This window comes from Schistocerca nitens, chromosome 2 (genome assembly GCF_023898315.1).
Source record: "Schistocerca nitens isolate TAMUIC-IGC-003100 chromosome 2, iqSchNite1.1, whole genome shotgun sequence".
NCBI lineage: Eukaryota > Metazoa > Arthropoda > Insecta > Orthoptera > Acrididae > Schistocerca > Schistocerca nitens.
The window spans coordinates 511,054,269-511,076,507 of NC_064615.1; the positions used below are offsets into that span (position 1 = coordinate 511,054,269).

General features: G+C 42.0%; 1 protein-coding gene across 2 annotated transcripts in view; it reads left to right on the plus strand.

Annotated features, from left to right (window-relative positions):
* The window catches only part of LOC126236494 (uncharacterized), a 166,133-nt gene that overhangs the window by 118,501 nt on the left and 25,393 nt on the right, over positions 1-22,239 (plus strand). Inside the window, exon 4 of one of the 2 annotated variants that reach the window (XR_007544929.1) lies at positions 12,038-12,053. The exons of the other annotated variant lie outside the window; for it this stretch is intronic. The gene's annotated coding sequence lies outside the window, so the exon portion shown is untranslated. Of the gene's footprint in view, positions 1-12,037; positions 12,054-22,239 lie in introns of those variants that run through there. 2 annotated transcript variants of the gene reach the window in all.

The window sequence follows — 22,239 nt, forward strand, 5'->3', positions numbered from 1 at the left end:
AGTGTGTACACAGGATTTCTGCATATGGTATTACTATCTCGATTACTATGAAAAAGAGAAAAAATTGGAAAATGTACCTACAATACTTATTAGTTCTCGTAGTAGTTCTGAGATCGATAAGAAATCCTACAAAAACGTAGTCCACAGATTTACTGCAAAATTGTCCAAAATTATGAACCATTGAAAAGCTGGAATTGGCAACGAGAACTGAACGATTCTAATTATCGATTCCAGCCAGTCGATGATTCATTAATTAGATCGTTTTTTCAACACGTGTGTGTATTACAATGTACGCTAATATGATTTCTGCATTTGTAATTGCCCTCTGAACTACTGCAAAAAGTTATTAATATTGGAATAGGTAATTAGAATTGATCTACATAGAAGGTCAGTTCTAGTTGCCTAATGCAGTTTTTGTTATACACCGCAGTAGTTTTAGAGAGCTATTACAAATGTAGAAATCGCATTACGTTTCAGTGCATATAACTACAAAAATAATTTACATGTGAATGACGGAGCGGTTGGAATCTGTAACTGGAATTTACCTACAGAGGTTGATTGTAGTTATCGATTCCAATATTCTTTATTTTTTGTAGATGTGATTCGTTTGGTTTTCCCGTTTCTCTGATACATCCTAGTTTCTCCCCACTCAAAACCCCAACTTTCCTGCGCTTCTCCCGTTACATTCAATAATTAATATAAAATTAACGCTATTTTATGACAGTATGACTTCACCATGTGCTTTACTGTAATGCAATGTAAAGGTTCTGTTTGCTTTTCTAGTCGTATAAATTATGAGAATACTTCATACCAGAAATGAAAATTTGCTTTTAATTCTTGTTCTTAATTGTTTTCGTTATCTCCAGTTCGTTTCGATGTAATTCATAACTAAGTAAATAACTGTGATAATGTGATTGTAATTTTATCGTATGCTACATTTGTTTGTTTACGAATATGACCCGTTGCTTTCATAGATTTATAATACGTAGCGTCTTGCCCCAGGTATGACCTCATTGCTCAAAGCCGACGAGTGGAATCGGACACTAGAATTTATCCAAACAATGATCTATTAATTATCAAGATAAATCCAATACTTTAACACCAATGTGAAGCACGGAATATGGGTGTAGAAGTTCTTTGCAGAGCACAACGCAAACTTTTTGCCAATGTTGACAGTAGTTGATTTACTATGGAGGTATACAATCACGTGTGTGATATTATACCTCCATGTGACTTATGAAACAAAGAAGCTACCGTTGCGAAGTGTGCACTGAGGGTTAGATGTTTGTACCGGAAAAGGAGTAAAAGTAAACTAAACAGTAACAATGATTTCTTAATCATAACTGAAATATGTGTAAAAGAAATTTTTGGTTATTGGTGTTTCAGGTGTGCCATAGGAATCACAGAAAAGACAGAAATGCTATACAAATGACAGTAGCTCTCAACAGACAACTAAAATCTATGTCACAGCCGTAGATAAAGGCAATACTTTCGGCATAGGATTTTAACGAAGAAACTCTAACAAAGAGTAATCATCATCTGACTTGACTTACCTGTTTCGTACTGGGGAACAAAAAAAGTTCTCGGCGTCAGTCACAGATTTTTTTATATTACCCACCATGGATTGCGAGGATTTAAAAATTTCGTCGTCAGCAGAGATATACATGGATTTGTACGAAACTGATGATACGGACATGTGAAGTTTCGCTGGATGCTGCCATTCGTATGCTTTACGTACCACTGCCCTACGAAAACACTAGTATGATACTGAAACAGCACCTTTCAGGGATAAAATTACTTACATATTATTCCCGTATTTAACGCACTGAAGGCAGTTACTATTTGGACGGTAAAAAAAAAAAAATTCCAGAGATAACGTAAACAAAAATATGCAGTGATTTACGACTCAAAGAGTATTGCCGGAAAAGCATAACTAATCAAATACAAAACATGAGATTGGCAGATATGTCTAAATGCTTAAAACTCTTCATGTATGTGTGTGAGCTAACTGCCTGTAGCCCAGTTCAGGCACAAGCAAAGTATATTAATAACATACTGTAGTTCTTATACAGGTTCTTCCAGACCTACCATACAGACACATTTTCTCGCAAACGACCATCCAGTCTTTAACCACTAAATCGCGTTTTCGACAAACCAAGAATAACGAACAGAATGATGGAACCTCTATTACTTGAAAAATCGAGAATACGAACGCGTGTTTAGAATTTCAAATGGGATCACAGGGAAGTTACAATGAATTCATGTTGGGAAGAAATGGGACTCATTTATACCTACATCTACATGATTACTCTGCAATTCACAGTTAAGTGCCTAGCAGAGGTTTCATAGAACCACCTTTAACATCTACCGATCCATTCTCGAACACTGTGCGAGAAAAATGAACACTTAAGGTCTTTCCGTGCGACCTTTGACTTATTTTATTATGATGATCATTTCTTCCCCTGTAGGAGGATGCCAAAAAACTATTTTCACACTGTGAGGAGGAAGCTGGCGACTGAAATTTCGTGAGAAGGTTCCACCGCAGCGAAAAACGCCGTTGTTTTAATAACTGCCACCACAATTCCTGTGGCATATCCGTGGCGCTCTCTCCCCAATTTGCGATATTACAAAACGAAACGCCACACAGCAATGCTCCAAAAGAAGGCGGACAGGTGTTTTGTAAACACTCTCTTTAGTAACCTAAATCTACATCTGTATCTACATCTATACTCTGCAACCCACCGTGAGGTGCATGACAGAGGGTACGTTCAGTTGTACCAGTTATTAGGGTTTCTTCCTGTTCCATTCATGTATGGAGCGCGGGAAGAATGATTGTTTGAATGACTCTGCGCGTGCAGTAATTATTCTAATCTTATCCTCACGATTCCTAAGTGAGCGATGCGTAGGGGGTTGAAGTATATCCCTAGAGGAATCATTTAAAGCAGATTCTTAAAACTTTGTTAACAGACCTTCTCGAGATAGTTTACGTCTGTCTTCAAGAGTCTGCCAGTTTAGTTCCTTCAGTATCTCTGTGACACTCTTCCACGAATTAAACAAACCTGTGACCGCTCGTACTGCCCTCTCTGTATATGTTCAGTAACCCCTGTTAGTCCCACACACTTGAGCAATATTCTAGGATGGCTCGCACTAGTGAATTGTAAGAAATCTCCTTTGTAGACTGATTGCAGTTCCCCAGTATTCTGCCAATAAATCGAAGTCTACCACCTACTTTACTCACGACTGAACCTATGTGATCATTCCATTTCATGTCCCTACAAAGCGTTACACCCAGGTATTTGTATGAGTTGGCCGATTCCAGCAGTGACTCATAGATATTATAGTCATAGGGTACTAGATTTTTACATTTTGTGAAGTGCCCAGTTTTACATTTCTGAATATTTAGAGCAAGTTGCCAATCTCTGCGCCACGTTGAAATTTTATCAAGATCTGACTGAATACTTATGCAGCTTCTCTCAGACAGTAATTCACTACAGATAACTTCATCATCTACAAAAAGCCTGATTTTACTATCAATATTGTCTGCAAGGTCATTAATATACAACACGAACGGCGAGGGTCTCGACACACTTCCCTGGGACAAACCTGAAGTTACTTCCACATTTGACGATGGCTCTCCATCCAAGATAAAATGCCGTGTCCTCCCTACCAGAAAGTTCTCAATCCAGTTACAAATTTCACTAGATACCCATATGATCGTACTTTTGACAATAACCGTTAGGTGCAGTAGTGAGTCAAATGCTGTTCGGAAGTCAAGAAACACTGCGTCTTCCTGACTGCCTTCATCCAAAGTTTTCAGTATGACATGTGAGAAAAGTGCGAGTTGTGTTTCACATGATTACTGTTTTCGAAATACATGCTTGTTGGCACTGAGTAGGTCATTCTGTTCAGGGTACCTCATTATGCTTGAGCTCAGGATATGTTCGAAGATTCTACAACAAATCTATATGAAGGACACATGAAGATAGTTTTGTGGATCACCTCTACTGCCCTTCTTGTAGACTGGTGCGACCTGTGCTTTTTTCCAAGTACCGGGCACAGTTTTTTGTTGGAGGGATCTACGCTTTGTTCAGCTTCAATGATTTGAACAGTTTGTCAACACCACTGGCACTAATGCTTGTTTCATTCATCTTTTCAGTGGTACGAGGATTAAATTGGGACAGATCTCCTGGGTTTTCCTTTGTAAAGGAACATTTGAAAACGGAGTTAAGTGTTTAAGCTTTTGCTTTGTTACCCTGTTACAGATTGTAAGTGTTCTGCCAAGAAATCGCAGTCCTCGGTTTGCGTTCCCCACAACATTACCTATGTGATCGTTCCAATTTAAGTAATTCATCGTTGTAATTCCTAAGTATTTAGTTGAGTTTGCAGCATTTAAATTTGTCTGATTTAGCGTGTAACAGAAATTCAGCAGATTCTTTTTAGTGCTCATGTGGATGAATTCATATTTTTCATGATTTCGAGTCACTTGTCACTTTTTGCACCATACAGATATCTTGCCTAAGCTATTTTTCAATTCCTTTCGATCATCTGACAACGCTGCATTACGGTAAATGACAGCATCAACTATATACAATCCAAGAGGAATGCTCAGATTGTCTCCTAAATCGCTCAGATAGATCAGGAACAGCAGAGGGCCTATAACACTTCCTTAGGAAACTCCAGATATTAGTTCTGTTTTACTCGATAACTTTCTGTCAGTTATTACGAAATGTGACCATTCTGATAGGAAATCACGGATCCAGTAACAGAACTGAGACGACACTCCATAAAAACCAAACTCCACCCTAACAGGCCATGAAGGCCCAACGGTACCGACCGGCCGCCGTGTCATCCTGATCTCACAGGCGTCACTAGATGCGGATATGTAGGGGCATGTGGTCAGCACACCGCTCTCCCGGATGTACGTCAGTTTACGAGACCGGAGCCGCTACTTCTCAATCAAGTAGTCCCACAGTTTACCTCACAAGGGCTGATTGCACCCCACTTACCAACAGCGCTCGGCAGAATGGATGGTCACCCATCCAAGTGCTAGCCCAGCCCGACAGCGCTTACCTGAGATGACACTCCATAAAAACCAAACTCCCCCCAAATAGGCCATGTAGGCCCAACGGTACCGACCGGCCGCCGTGTCATCCTTATCCCACAGGCGGCACTGGATGCGGATATGTGGGGGCATGTCATCTGACGGGAACCGGTGTTACCACTGCGGCCGTGGGCACGACACTCCATAGGCACGTAATTTCATTAGAAATCGCTTGTGAGGAACGGTGTCAAATGCCTTCTGGAAACCTAAAAATATGGAAACAATTTGACTTCCCACGTCGATAGCACTCATTACTAGTGTGAATGAAGAGCTACCTATGTTTTACAAGAACGATATTTTCTGAATCCCTGTTGCCTGTTTGTCAATAAATCGTTTTTTTTTTGAGGTGATTCATAATGTTTGAGCACAGTATATACGAGGGCTATTCAGAAAGTAGGGAACTTTCCGTCTGACGCCGCTAGGCGCACGCCGATCGCATATATTTTGATATGTGCGTGCTCGACAGCTCAGTCGGCATCCATCCGTGACAGCGGGAACGTCTCTGCGCGTCTGGTTGTTTCGATATTTGAATTTGAAATGTGCGCTGCAATCGAAAATCCCGCCAGTTGTGAGGTGCGGTCTGTGATGCAGATTTTGTTGGCAAAAAACCTAAAACCTATAGAAATTTATCGTGAACTGTGCGAAGTGTACGGAAACAACGCAATGAGTGAATGCTCCGTCCATAAATGGTGCATTCGGTTTAAAAATGGCCGAACCAACGTTCATGATGAAGAGAAGAGTGGACGCCCGAACATTGTGACTGACGATCTTGTCGCTAAAGTTGATGAAAGGATTCGTGAAAACCGTCGCTCATAAGCTAGGCTACCACATATTTTGTGCATGATGGATGCCCAAAATACTTATAGAGCACCATAAAGAACAGCGAATTGGGGCAACGTTGACATTTATGGAGGCCTACCACAAACATGGTGATTCATTACTGGATCGAACCGTAACCGGTGACGAGACTTGGGTGAAACACGTCAGTTGCGAGACAAAATTACAGTCCATGGAGTGGGGACACACGAGGTCCCCCCAAAAACCAAGAATATGTTTGCAAACCTTGTCAGCAAGGAAGTTGATGACGGCAGTGTTTTGGGATAGGCAAGGTGTGCTTCTTATTGATTTTCTCGAACGTGGAGCAACCATAAATTCTGCCTGGTACTGTCAAACTTTGCACAGCCTTAGGAGAGTAGTTCAAAACAAACGCCGAGGAAAGCTGACGTCCAAGATTTGGTTTTTGCACGACAGTGCCCGACCTCACACGGCAAACCGCACTAAAGAACTCCTTAATTCATTCATATGGGAAGTTTTCCCTCAGCCGCCCTACAGCTCCGATCTTGCACCAAGCGACTTCCACTTGTTTTCCAAGATGAAGAACTGGCTTGCAACGCAGCGCCTTGATGACGACGCAGAACTCCAGGCGGGCGTGACTGACTGGCTGAAGTCTTAGGCGGCAGAATGATAAGTGCCTCAATGTGTTTGGTGACTATGTTGACAAGTAGTATGTCAATTGCTCTTTCAGATGTATATAATAAAATGTATTTCCTGTACTCGCTTTTTTTATTAATGCCGAAACGTTCCCTACTTTCTGAATAGCCCTCGTATTACAAAATACTGCTGCAAATCGATGTTATTGATATGGGTATGTAATTCAGCGGATTACTCCTATTTCCTTTCTTGGGTATTGATGTGACTTGGGCACCTTTCCAGTCTCTGGGTACGGATCTTTCTAAGAGCGAGTGGTTGTATATATTGCTAAGTATGGAGCTATCGTATCAGCATATTCTGAAAGGAACCTGACTGGTATACAACCTGGACCGGAATTCTTACCTTTCCTAAGTGCTTTGAGTTGTTTCGCCATGCCGTGGACATCTACCTCTACAGGGTGACTGTTATTGAACTGTATGAAATAAAATCGTCATAACTTCTGAACGGTTTGCGTTAGGACGTTCAAAATGCACGGTTGGCAGCGGTGAATGATGGGAATTATTAGGCGAAGCCCACTTTCATTTGGATGGGTTCGTCAGTAAGCAAAACAGGCGCATTTGGGGGACTGAGAATCGGCATTTCGCGCTCTAGAAGTCTCCTCACTCTCAACGGGTGACTGTGTGGTGTGTAGTGTCCATTCACGGAATAATTAGTACTATATTCCTTGATGGCACGGTGACTACTGAATGGTACGTGAAGGTTTTGAGAAATGATTTCCTCCCCGTTATCCAAAGTGATCCTGATTTCGACAAAATGTGGTTTACGCGAAACGGAGCTCGACCCCGTCGAAGCAGGAGGGTGTTTGATGTGCTGGAGGAGCACTTTGGTGACCGCATTCTGGCTCTGGGGTACGCAGAGGCCACAGGCATGGGCCTCGATTGGCCAACATGTTCTCTGGATCTGAACACATGCGATTGCTTTTTGAGGGGCTATACTAAAGACAAGGTGTACATCAATAACCCTAAAATCATTGCTGAGCTGGAAACAGCCTTTCAGGAGGTTATCGAAGCATCGATATTCTGACACTTAAGTGGGTCATGCAGATTTTCGCTATTCGTCTGCGCCTCATCATCGCCAATGATGGCAGGCGCATTGAACACGTCAGAACCTAAATCCGAATATCTGTAGTGACGTTTACATGCTGAATAAAGAGTGTGCAGACAGCAGTCCGTAACTAACTTACATTTTTTTTCATATAATTCAATAATTGTCCCCCTGTAAGTTACTCATGTTGGCAGTTGTTATTGTTTCGAGTTCTGGAATATTTCCTTCATCTTATTTTGTGAAGGAATTTTGGAAAACCGTGGTTAGGCGCTGTCACCAATAATAACACCATTGTTATCGCACAGCGAAGGTATTCATTTCCCTTTTGCCACTGGTGTACTCCGCCTCACCATTTGAATTTAGGTATCCTGAAGTTTCTTCAAACGAAATTCCAATTGAGGTACGTTCTTAACCATCTCAATGTTGTCGAAATTTCAGACTCTGGCCTTTTTCCCTTTTAATTCAAACTTGTCAGCTGCCGCTCAATAGAAGCAAATGTAATGTATCGTGCATAAACACGCTGAAAATGTATTGCTTACATACTTTATTGGCAATAAATAATTAGCGTCAGAACAACCAGATATTAAAAGAAGAGTTTCGGCCAAAGTAAGTCAGACTCAGACAACGGCACAAACCTTGTTATTGATAAAGCAGATATCGGGATAATATTCGTTGAAATATTTTTCTCATCTAGGACTAATGTACCTTGCTAAACTCTCTTCCGAACCATGCTTGCGTATTTTGCCTCTTAATGGAACTCTTAACTAACAAAATGCTGAATGAACAATGTTTGACTGTCACGACGGTACTACGTGAAGTCTTCGAAGGAATATACAAGAACAATGTTAGCGAAAGACCTCTAACAAAATCCAAAGAAATTCTACTCAGAGGTAAAGACTGTTAGTAGCACCAAAGTTGGTGTCCAGACACTCAAGGATGGCATAGGGACTCAAAATGAGAGAAATAAAGCAAAAGCAGAAACTCTGAGCTCCGGGTTAAGTATTCCTTTACAAAGGAATGTCCAGGACTGGTACCCCAGTGTAATACTCCCACCACTGCAAAGATGAGTGATACAGATCATATTATCAGTGACGTTGACAAATAGCAAAAATTGAACAAATATCCAGATTCTGATGGAATCCGTGTACCGTAGTATCCTCGAACAAAAAACAGAGCCCAGTGATTAAAACAAAGCACCGGTCACACCCATCTACTGCAAGGATAGCAGAAGTGATCCAAAAAACTAGCGTCCAAAATCCTTGACGTCCACATGTTGTAGAATGTTCGAACACATTGTGTACTCAAGCGAACTGAGGCATCTTGAACAATATTAACTCCTCCATGCCAACCAGCATGGATTCCGGGAACGTTGGGTCATGGGTAACCCAACTCGGGCTTTTTTCGCGTTACAATGAAAGCCATGGATGAAGGCAGTCAGATATATGCAGTATTTCTTGATTTCTGAAAAACGTTCGACTCAGTAAAAGAATTACGCTTAACATCGAAACTTCGATCGTATAGGGTATCTAATGAAATTTGTGGCTGAATTGAGTATTTTTTGGTAGGAAGGACACTGCATGTTACCTTGGATGGAGTGTCATCCACAGATGTAGAAGTAACTTCGAGTATGCCTCAGGGAATTGTGTTGGGACCCTTGCAGTACTTGTTATATATTAATGACCTTGCAGACAATATTAAAAATAGCCTCAGACTTTTCGCAAATGATTCATTTATTTATAATGAAGGACTCTCTGAGAAAATCTGCACAAATATCCCGTCAGATCTTGATGAGATTTCAAAGAGGTGCAAGATTGGCAGCTTACTTTAAATGTTAATATATGTACACATCACAAAACTAAAAAAACCTTCGTATATTACGGCTACAATATCAATGAGTCACAACTGCGATCAGTCAACTCATACAAATACCTGCATGTTATAATTTTTAGCAGTATGAAATGGAACGATCACATAGACCCAATTGCAAGTAGAATAGGTAGCAGATTTCGCTTCACTAGTGGCGTACTAGAAAATACGAACAGTCTACGTACAAGATTACTTACAGAACACCCGTCGACCCACATTGGAATATTTCTCAGCTTTATAGGATTCATACCAAATTTGACTAGGGTAAGAACGGCTATAGTGGTCACGGCAATTAAAGTAACCACTTCGTCTTATTCTCTTGGAGATTGCTGCAGCCTGGTGGCGAATATTCAAAACTATTCAAAGAGACTTCTATGGTTTTATCAGCGTGTTTCGTGGCGATAACTGCGCGCTCTCCTCTGTAGTGAAATACAGTATTTTATTTTCTCTATGTCTGATGTAAGATGAATGACGAACTCAATAAAAAAAAATGGTTCAAATGGCTCTGAGCACTATGGGACACAACTGCCGAGGGCATTAGTCCCCTAGAACTTAGAACTAGTTAAACCTAACTAACCTAAGGACATCACAAACATCCATGCCCGATGCAGGATTCGAACCTGCGACCGCAGCGGTCTTGCGGTTCCAGACTGCAGCGCCTTTAACCGCACGGCCACTCCGGCCGGCGAACTCAATAAAATAATTATGTATTGCATTGTTAAGATATGATGCTGGTAAAAGGTCATATTTTAGCTTTAGAAACCACGCCCGATGACAAAGTCAAACGCTTTGAATTTTCGGCGCGGTTGCAACAGCTCATGGAAAAGGATGCGTTCAGTGCGAAACTTGTTTTCAGTGATGAAGCAACATTTTTTCTTAATGGTGAAGTGAACAGACACAATGTGCGAATCTGGGCGATAGAGAATCCTCACGCATTCGTGCAGCAAATTCGCAATACACCAAAAGTTAACGTGTTTTGTGCAATCTCCCGGTTTAAAGTTTACGGGCCCTTTTTCTTCTGCGAAAAAAAAACGTTACAGGACACGTGTATCTGGACATGCTGGAAAAATGGCTCATGCCACAACTGTAGACCGACAGTGCCGACTTCATCTTTCAACAGGATGGTGCTCCACCGCACTTCCATCACGATGTTCGGCATTTCTTAAACAGGAGATTGGAAAACCGATGGATCGGTCGTGGTGGAGATCATGATCAGCAATTCGTGTCATGGTCTCCACGCTCTCCCGACTTAACCCCATGCGATTTCTTTCTGTGGGGTTATGTGAAAGATTCAGTGTTTAAACCTCCTCTACCAAGAAACGTGCCAGAACTGCGAGCTCGCCGGCCGGTGTGGCCTAGCGGTTCTGGGCGCGTCAGTCTGGAACCGCGCGACCGCTACGGTCGCAGGTTCGAATCCTGCCTCGGGCATGGATGTGTGTGATGTCCTTAGGTTAGTTAGGTTTAAGTAGTTCTAAGTTCTAGGGGACTGATGACCTCAGATGTTAAGTCCCATAGTGCTCAGAGCCATTTGAACCATTTTTGAACTGCGAGCTCGCATCAACGATGCTTTCGAACTCATTGATGGGGACATGCTGCGCCGAGTGTGGGAGGAACTTGATTATCGGCTTGATGTCTGCCGAATCACTAAAGGGGCACATATCGAACATTTGTGAATGCCTAAAAAAACTTTTTGAGTTTTTGTATGTGTGTGCAAAGCATTGTGAAAATATCTCAAATAATAAAGTTATTGTAGAGCTGTGAAATCGCTTCAATCATTTGTATTAACCCTGTACAGTGCAGCAAGAGAAGGCAGTTTTCGTTTACGAAACGAATATTTGTGCTTGCTGTGGATGGTGGCCACGCAAACAAACTGGCGATAAAAATGATGGATTATGGAGCGCAAATGCAATTGTGGAGAGATCTGAATATTTTACGGACACTATCGAAGCGTCCTGATGTAAGACATCTCCTTTAACTGTGGTCAGTGTTAATCGAGCAATGGAAAACACTATTGGAATCAAAGCACGCTGCAAAAGACCCTTTCAAAACTAGGCCTATTAAAGTAATATCATCTGACTCCACCCACTTCCTTAGGCTAAAATATCAAACGATTTATCAGGGAGGAACGAACGCAAACTGGCATCATACGGACACCATGGCAATGTCAAACACTGGATGCGCTGTTTAAACTGCCCATACCTGATTATAATCGTATGTTTATCTTCAGTATTCCTTACTTGTTTAGTGCACAGTACATTTGCAGTTATCTTCAGTTGACTGTAGTCTAGCTCGAGCAATTCCGTTCTTTACTCTAGATCCCCTTCCAATTGCCAGGCTAAAATATAAATGTTTGTAACGCTTGATTAAGTTTTTCCGTCGTTGTGCTATGAAGTTCTTCAGTCAACTACGGGGCAGCTAAATATAAGTGATGAATTCTATTGCTGTATTAACACCACCAGGAATTCGTATAGTCGTGATTATTATGGAATTATTGTGTTTGTTTCGCTTATCTTACCTGTTTCTTTCCCTTTACAGAGTGATGTTTGACTGCATTCTGGGAAATTACTTTATTCTGGGAACACTCTGGATTCCAACAACGCTATTTCCACGTTCAGTGTCACCAAGATGTTTAATTTATGAAAGAAAAAGTATTGCATGTTCTTATATATTGAAGTAATCACAGTTCTAAAATTAAAGTGCTTTTTTTCGAGTATTCTTAAAATTGAGTTATGTGGTTCTTTCTCCTGGCCCTTCTATTGATTATGGTATCAAATGGTTCAAATGGCTCTGAGCACTATGAGGCTTAACATCTGAGGTCATCAGTCCCCTAGACTTAGAACTACTTAAACCTAACTAACCTAAGGACATCACACACATCCATGCCCAAGGCAGGATTCGAACCTGCGACAGTAGCAGAAGCGCGGTTCCGGACTGGAGCGCCTAGAACAGCTCGGTCACAACGGCCGGTGACAATGGTATCACTCATATTCACAATGGCATGGTGGTAACAATGCTCGGTTTAGCCAACTGAACATAGAAAATTATTAGGTCTCTTTCCGTTAAATAAAAACACTCAGTTCCAAAACATCTGCTTTGTTTTCAAACGCAGACAAGGATAGACTCAAAATTGTAGAATTGAAACGCACGCACACAGAGCTAAATAGCACTGTGTCGTACCGACGTTACATTACTCACACTGTTTTGTATTTTAGTTCCGCACGAAGTTTCTCACCCTACAAGCATTTTTGTGCACATGACAACTCTGCTATTCACACAGCGGCTGGCAGAGGATTCCTTGAACCACCTTCAGACTGCATCTCTGCTATTCACACAGCGGCTGGCAGAGAATTCATCGAACCACCTTCAGACTGCATCTCTACTGTTCCACTCTCTAACAGCGCATGGGAAAAACGAACACTTAAATCTCTTGTACAGGCTCTGATTTCTCTTACTTTCTCACGACGATCGTTTCTCCCTATGTAGGTTGGTGCCAATAAAGTATTTTCAGATTCAGGGGAGGTTGGTGATTGAAATTTCGTGTAAAGATCTCGCCTCAATGGAAAACGCCTTTGTTTTAATGACTGCCATCCCAACTAGCTTGTCATATCCACGACACTCTCCCCCTATTTCGCAATAATAGAAAACGAGCTGCCCTTTGCGGCGGGGCCGAATGTTCTCTCACTATCCTTTAAACAATCAGTCCATCTACCTGGATAGGTTTCAGGTTGTCTGCCCGTTCACTCTGTGGTGGTAGATACTGGTTTATCAGACAAAAGCAACGTTGATGAAAATTTGACTAAATACCTACCACCCAAAGGCCACATAACTCCAGCCCACGGGTAGTAGCTGAAAGTTAGTTAAAACTATCGTGCGTTCGGCTTTCTTGCATGACTCGTTAGAAAAAATGTCTAAGATTTCCTTTAAGTTGGTTTATTGTCTTTAAAATACGAAAAATGGCTATTAAGTCTGTAGTCCGTATTTAATACGCCGACACCAATTACGCAAGGTTACTGACTGTCTCTGTTAGTCGGCCGCTTTGGTCGAGCCGTTCTAGGCGCTTCAGTCCGGAACCGCGCAGCTGCTACGGTCGCAGGTTCGAATCCTGCCTCGGGCATGGATGTGTGTGGTGTCCTTAGGTTAGTTAGGTTTAAGTAGTTCTAAGTTCTAGGTGACTGATGACCTCGGAAGTTAAGTCCCAAAGTGCTCAGAGCCATTTGAACCATTTTTGAACCGATATTTTGAACGTCCTAAATAGTCACTGACCCTTGACTACTTTAGAGTTAGCACATCAGTCGCTCAGTAGCCTTCTTGGGAGGAAATGCTCGCCATAACGTCTCGTAATCTGCACGAAACACACCACGCGGAGTTTACGTACGACTTGAAATGTTCACACGCGCATATCTCCTAAAATAAATCACTCACAAAGTTTACAGTTTCTCAAAATACTCATCACCGTAGTCGCTTTTTGTCAGCGATACAAGAACCGTTGAAACGCGCGAATTTCTGCCTTTTCGTACAAAGTTGATCAGCGCACTTTAACATACACTACTGGCTATTAAAACTGCTACACCAAGAAGAAATACAGATGATAAACGGGTATTAATTGGACAAATATATTATAATACAACTGACATGTGATTACATTTTCACGCAATTTGGGTGCATAGATCCTGAGAAATCAGTACCCAGAACAACCACCTCTGGCCGTAATAACAGCCTTGATACGACTGGGCATTGAGTCAAACACAGCTAAGGATGGCGTGTACAGGTACAGCTGCCAATGCAGCTTCAACACGATACCACAGTTCATCAAGAGTAGTGACTGGCTTATTGTCACGAGCCAGTTGGGTTGGCCACCACTGAGCAGACGTTTTCAATTGGTGGGAGATCTGGAGAATATGCTGGCCAGGGCAGCAGTCGAACATTTTTTGTATCCAGAAAGGCTCGTACAGGACCTGTAACATGCGGTAGTGCATTATCCTGCTGAAATGTAGTGTTTCGCAGGGATCGAATGAAGGGTAGAGCCACGGATCGTAATACATCTGAAATGTAACGTCCACTGTTCAAAGTGCCGTCAATGCGAACAAGAGCTGATCCAGACGTGTAACCAATGGCACCCCATACCATCACGCCGGGTGATACGCCAGTATGGCGATGACGAATAAACGCCTAAATGTGCGTTCACCGCGATGTCGTCAAACACGGATGCGTCGATCATGATGCTGTAAACAGAACCTGGATCCATCCGAAAAAATGACGTTTTGTCATTCGTGCATCCAAGTTCGTCGTTGAGTACACCATCGCAGGCGCTCCTGTCTGTGATGCCGCGTCAAGGGTAACCGCAGCCATGGTCTCCGAGCTGATAGTCCATGCTGCTGCAAACCAATCGTCGAACTGTTCGTGCAGATGGTTGTTGTCTTGCGAACTTCCCCATCTGTTGATTGAGGGATCGAGACGCGGCTGCACGATCCGTTACAGCCATGCAGATAAGATGCCTGTCACCTCGACTGCTAGTGATACGAAGCCGTTGGGATCCAGCACGGCGTTCCGTATTACCCTCCTGAACCCACCGATTCCATATTCTGCTGACAGTCATTGGATCTCGACCAACGCGAGCAACAATGTCGCGAAACGATAAACCGCAATCGCGATAGGCTACAATCTGAGCTTTATCAAAGTCGGAAATGTGATGGTACGCATTTCTCCTCCATACACGAGGCATCACAACAACGTTTGACCAGGCAGCGCCGGTCAACTGCTGTTTGTGTATGAGAAATCGGTTGGAAACTTTCCTCATGTCAGCACGTTGTAGGTGTCGTCACCGGTGCCAACCTTGTGTGAATGCTCTGAAAATCTAATCATTTGCATATCACAGCATCTTCTTCCTGTCGGTTAAATTTCACGTCTGTAGCACGTCATGTTCGTGGTGTAGCAATTTTAATGGCCAGTGGTGTAGGTGTTTACCAGAAGACGTTCCCGAGGGACTCTATTGACTCATAGGTCTGAGGCACAAAGCATTACTCAAACAGACGGGAAATGCTGAATTCCTATTGGCTAGTATTTTAAACAGCCAATAAGTTCATCCCGAGTACTTTTATACTCGCGGTATTTCTAATGCCAGCCGATCAGATTACCACAAGTAACTTATACTAGAATTGCAGTAATTCCGAAACTAAATAAAGTTTCTGAAAAAAAATACAATTCCTTTCCACAAAATAAATTACTAATAAATTTAATACTCCACGCCCTTTCTGGCTACTTTTTACAAAAGCAAGCTCACTCGGACATACGTCACAAATTCTCCTATTGCACAACAACTTTCTCACACATATTTACATTTACATCGTTTTAATAAAATATCACGTTCTCACTTTACGTATGTCCTCCATTCACTGTCTCAGTCAATCCAAAATACTCACACATCCAAAACACGATCCAAAGTACTTTTTTATTACGTCATAAATCTGTGGTAATGAAACTAAAGAAAATTCCAGAAAATTAGATTATCGAACCCTCTTGGTTGTAGTTTCGGTTTATATTATAGATGAATACATTACAGTCACTAAATCTGTTTCACAATGCCAGAGGGGCTATTCTGTGTTTTAGGTAAAAATCTATATCCCCGAAGTATTGAAGTTATTGGTTTGAAATTTTAACAGTGTGGTTGTGTTATGAATAGAATTTGGTATACAACGTATGAAAAAGATCGATTAATATTTAATAGTACTTCTTCACCTTCATAGAGGGTATGTGTAGCGTATTGCACGCAGCGTTAAGCAAGTACATGGCTCGCCCGGCCCAGTAGCCAGTGTCAGCTGCGCGAGCGCTAGAACCAAAATCTGCTCTCCTCCTGACTCCAAGGCAAGGTACGCTTTTAATACAAGATGACAACTCGTAATAATTTGCTACACTACACCTTCTATGGACTTTTTCGATGTCCTCTTTCAACCCTATGTGGTAAGGATTGGATACAGCACAGCAACACTCTAGCAGAAGACGAACCAGCATAGTGTAGGCAGTCATTTTAGCAAACCTGTTGCATCTTGCAGGTGGTCTGCCAATAAAAGGTAGTCTTTGGTTTGCCTTCCCACAGCATTAACAATGTGATCATACCAATTTAAGTTTTTCGTAACTGTACTTCGTAGGTATGTCGTCGAACTGACAGCCTTTAAATTTGTCTGATTTTCGCGTAATCGAAATTTAACGGATTTCGTTTTGTACACGGATGGATGACCTCACACTTTTCCTTTTTTAAACTCAGTTGCCACGTTTTGCGAGTGTACAAGTCATTTTACAATTGGTCTTCTGATGATTTTACTAGACGGCAAATGACAGCATCATCTGCAAATAATCTACGAGGACTGATCAGGTTGTCTCCTAAATCGTTTATGTGGATTAGGAACAGGAGAGGGCCTATAACACTTTCTTAGAAAACGTCGGGTATCGCTTCTGTTTTACTCGATAATTTTCCGTAGATTACTACGCACTGTGACCTTTCTCACAGGAAATCACGAATCCATTCGCACAGCTGAAGTGATAAACCATATACATGCAATTTGATTGGAAGTTTCTTGTGAGGAACGGTGTCAAAAGATTTCTGGAAATCTAGAAATATGGAATTAATTTGGCATCCCTTGTCGATAGCACATAACTTTGTGCGAAAAAAGAGCTTGTTGTGATTCACAAGAACACTAAGATATTATTTACGATCAACCTCCGAAATTTTGCAAATACACTTTTATTATTATCCTTTAGTTTTTTGTCCTTTACATACGGCTGTGTAAAATAGACTCGTCAGACTCGTTCTTAATATCCAAGTCTTGTCAAGACGTATGCTGTAGACATAGTGGCGTTGGTCTACAATTGGAACCAGACAGCTTGAGAGTGCATTTGAGCCGGTGTACACTTCTTTCGAAATTCGCGTCTCGAGTCAATGCGCCACCGGTTTACCGAGTCGTTACGGGAAATTTCCTACCTGCCACACCTATCCAGGTCAGCTGTTCCCGACGTAACAGTTACGTGGGAGCATACCGAGGAGTCTAAAGTCCAAACGTCGTCTGGTAGACATCGTTTGGCCGCTAAACATTACCGAGGGTTGAAGATACTCGCTCTGAGAAAGCGGGAAGACAGAGAAAAATTCTTCTTGATATAACTAACCAATTGCCGCTACATGACTAGAATCTCGAGAAGGTTTCTCACTTGATACAGACTACAGTCTCATCTCATCTGATTCTATAAACAGTCCTTTTCAGAGCAGCAGCTCAAATATTTAATTTTGAGCTATCAGTAGAGATGTGCAACTGATACGTACCTAGACAAATAAATATTACAGTATATAAAAACATTAAAAGAAATTTCTGATACATTTTCAGGTCTCTCAAAACGAGAATCATATCTTGGCACGCATACGTTATAGAACCCCGCATGTTATTAATTTGTTTCTTTTTCGAAGTCTGCTGTCACCTGTGTTTACATTATACACTTATTTTTGGGCCAGGAGAGCGAAAAATATAATAAATATGAAAGTTTAGCGCCAGCCATGGTGAGTTTTGAGCCCCTTAGGTAGGGAGACTGCTTGCTTAAAACCTCACTGTGACCAGGACTGTTGTGGTACATTGGTCTTCCTACTTCTCCCCATATGATGGTTACCCAGTGCACCCAGGAGCATTGTCGAACATGGTCGTTTTGACGCTCCACGTGCTTTGTGTGGGGAGGCATAATGTTGCCTGAGCATACAACTTCCAAATCTTTGGAGGTCACAGTCACCGGTCAACGTTATTGTGACACAGTACTCCTTCCCCATGCGCGTCTTCTCAGCGGAGCGTTCATCTCTGACTCCATTTTTATGGATGACAATGCGCGAGCGCATCGAGCGGTACGGGATGAGCGCTTGGAACGAGAGAATATCCGGCGAATGAAACAGCCTGCCTGTATCCCAACATAAATACCATGGAGCACATTTGGGACGCGTAGAGAAGACGTATTCCAGCATCAACTACCATCCAGCGGTTGTCGAGACAGCCGGCCTATGTGATCGAGCGGTTCTAGACGCTTCAGTCCGGAACCGAGTGACTGCTACGGTCGCAGGTTCGAATCCTGCCTCGGGCATGGATGTATGTGATGTCCTTAGGTTAGTTAGGTTCAAGTAGTTCTAATTTCTAGGGGACTTACGACCTCAGATGTTAAGTCCCATAGTACTCAGAGCCATTTGAACCATTTTTTTGGTTGTCGAGACACTGATGGACGAACGGAGTGCACTACCGCGAAATGGCGCTGTGAGCTTGCCCGATCTGCATCAACTGGAGCGACTGAGAGACAGTTCGCTCTTTGAAATCCACATGCCTAATGTGGTTGCGCAACGGAGTTACATTTAACGCAATGTTGATAGTAAGGTGGCCCTAGCATTTAAATCCAGGTACCGGCATTTCCATGGTTATTGTACTGATGAACCGCATGATAGGTATCTACTGATTACTGAATTAAATATATGGCCCAGGTAAATCCCAATTTTATTACACGTTATTGTCTGTGCACAGATCAATAGAAAAATTACAACATTTAGTTACACACACTTCAAGAAGATTGAACTGATATATGAAGTCGATTAGGAAAGAAAGTAAACTAAGAGTCTTCGAGTCTGCGAAGACTATCTGATAAGGGTGTGTATGACAATGACAACGCATTTCCTAAGAGATTCATTAAACATAATGGAGTCGCGTGAATACAGTGATTGCATGATTCAGAGAAAAAAGGAAAACTACACTAGTGGTATGCCTGTGAATTCAATCATGGTGAGCCTCCATGACTTTACTTGAGTCTGTCGAAGCCCTAACTTCACTGTGACGTAATCTATCGAACCTGCTGTGCAATCTTACCATAACTGCGAGCAAACGTGCAGGTGGAGGTCACCAGGACACCGACTGTTATCAGTCTAATTGCAGATATCGCCTTTGTGTCTGTCCATCTCCTAGTCCATGACCGTCAGTGTTCCATGCATGTGAAGTGACGTGTCGCGAACTCTGACAACGAGTGGGTGCAATGTGCAAGTACTCTGAAGTTACTCACTGTATAGTCCAAAGTGAAGTCTGAAATGAAGTTACCATGCTCCCAGCGTTTGGTCTGCGCAGGATTTCATTCTAAAAGACCCTGTCCGCCAATGGCAAGTGTTTTCCTCGCTCCTGTCAATAGTATTTGTAGTCTTACTTCCATCAATGATTATAAAAAAACCACAGCTTCCAATACAGTGTCTGGGAATCAGACCTCCATCGTGAACGCACGTTTTCTAATCAGCCAATGATCAGTCGTTTCGCATGTAAAATACTGAAACGGAACTCCATTTTTTCTCGATTTCTCAGGATACTTCTTTCTTCCTGTGGCTCACGAAATTCCTTACGTCACACAGTTGTGCCAGACACCTCTGCACCTGGACCTGTCAATCAAAAGGAAGGATCCTTTTAGCAGAACAATAGGTTAAGGATCTGTCAATCAAAGGAGAACAATAGGTTAATAACCTGTCAATCAAAAGAGAACAATAGGGTTGCCCCTGAGTGCATATGTGCCCCTGATGTAGGCAACCTGCACTAACAAAATGCTCTGGCGCCGCCCCTACCCTACTACTTCCATCCTTTTCAAGACTATACAAATAAGTTTCATTTGTCAGTTTCAGAGAAACTGCAGCGATATCAGTTTTTCTGCTGGGATATTTATCTCTGAGGTCACTAGATTTCGAAATTTTTCCTCGCATACTGCAGTTTTGATGAACCAAAATGTCTCTAATAACTTTTTGTTGAACGGGAGGAACGAAGAAACATGTTCCTGTGCATACATTTTCAATAACTGAATGACAATAATTTGGACACTGTTCTGTGTTATACACAAGTGTTGTTAAAGGTGACAAAAAGCTACAAACGGTTTTATAAGAAATATAAATGAAACATTTTGTCATTATGGTAAGGCTGAGAAAAAGTAAAGTGGTTTGAGAAGGTGTTCTTTTGCAATGTAGCTTTCGTTGTCCATAAGATGCAGTATATTACGCTATAAACTGACGACTTTAACGAGCTATGAACTGTTAAAATTACAATTCGACAATAGTTTGGCAATGAAACATGCAATTTCTGTTCTCTTAGCAACATAAAAGTTGTACGCTGCCCAATATGTTCTTGAATAATAAATGCTACGAAATGTTGTTAAGGAAGAAATGTATTTGGAACTGCGAATACAGGCAGAATCTAACTGTACAATTAATTCGTGACAAATGAAAAATTCTGCTAGACCAGGAATCGAACACGGATTTCCTGCTTTATGCGAGCGGTCACCTTAACAGGTTTTTTTCCAAACTCATTTTGTTCGTTGTTGTTCGTTCGGTGTGGACGTCCCATGACACCCGTTCATCCGTTCACTCAGTTTTTTATTGCAGAGGACAGATAAACCTCTCACCGAACACGCTGAGCTGCCGTGCTCAAAAATGGTTCAAATGGCTCTGAGCACTAACTTCTGAGGTCATGAGTCGCCTAGAACTTAGAACTAATTAAACCTAACTAACCTAAGGACATCACACACATCCATGCTCGAGGCAGGATTCTAACCTGCGACCGTAGCGGTCGCTCGGCTCCAGACTGTAGCACCTAGAACCGCACAGCCACTCCGGCCGGCGGCCGTGCCGGCAACAGCTTCGGCACTGCGAGCAATCCACCAAGGCCAACCCAAACCTCCCTATGTCACTGAGACGTCCTGGAGGCGTGATCGTATAGTCAAAGTAGTTAAGACGACCGCTGAGGTAAAGTGGGAAATCCCTGAAGTCTTATTGTCTTCACAATTCCGAATACATTTCTTTCATTTCATTTAGCTGTAGATCGTAGCAGTGTCTGTTCCTTAGACATGTATGCATGTCCGAAGGACAATTCATAGTATACCGTAAAACACGGACACTGCAAATAGGTAATATTATTGTTTGGACTGTACTGATATCACTCCACAGTTCAAATACGTACTTCATACAGAAAGAAATTACTTGTAGATTCCCACAAGGCGGCTTTACGATTTCCGGCTTCTCAGTTAGCTTAGTCCACTATTTCTGTCTGTATTTGCTAAATACACTAGCGTCACCGAGTCATCTTCAGTTTCACTTTTACGGCCAACGGTGGAAAAGTGTGAAATGGCTCTAGATTGTTTTTGTTATTGTGTAAGTCATTACATTCAGTAAACCACTTTCAATCAAAATTTAGCTTACGAGACTCCCATGAGGAGTAGACACGATTTACAGTACCGGGTTTTACCAATGGTAAATTACATTAAAAAAATGACAAACACGGTCAGTAATACAGCAAGACGTGCCATATATCCACGCACAAATAACTTACCACCGAATCGGTACTTAGTAAATCAATTTACTTCCGTACCGCAGGGATTAAACTATTCGAAAATACGTTGTTAAACTCTGATAAAAATATGGCATTCTGAGCTCTCAGCCAATCACAGAAAATATCATCACTGGCCATTATACAGGGTGAAGAAAGAAAGTTGCACTTGGGGGTCGGCATATGATTCCTCATCCAGATTCAAGACAAAAGTTTATCTACCAAAATCAGATCGGGTTCATTTTGAAAACATATGTATGAAAACGAGGAATTGACAACCTTCTCGCATCGTACAAAATGTACAGAGGAATGTGTATCATCCCGCAATACTGTACCAGCCGTCACAGCTCACTGAGTAGACTGCTGGGACAACAAACGCAC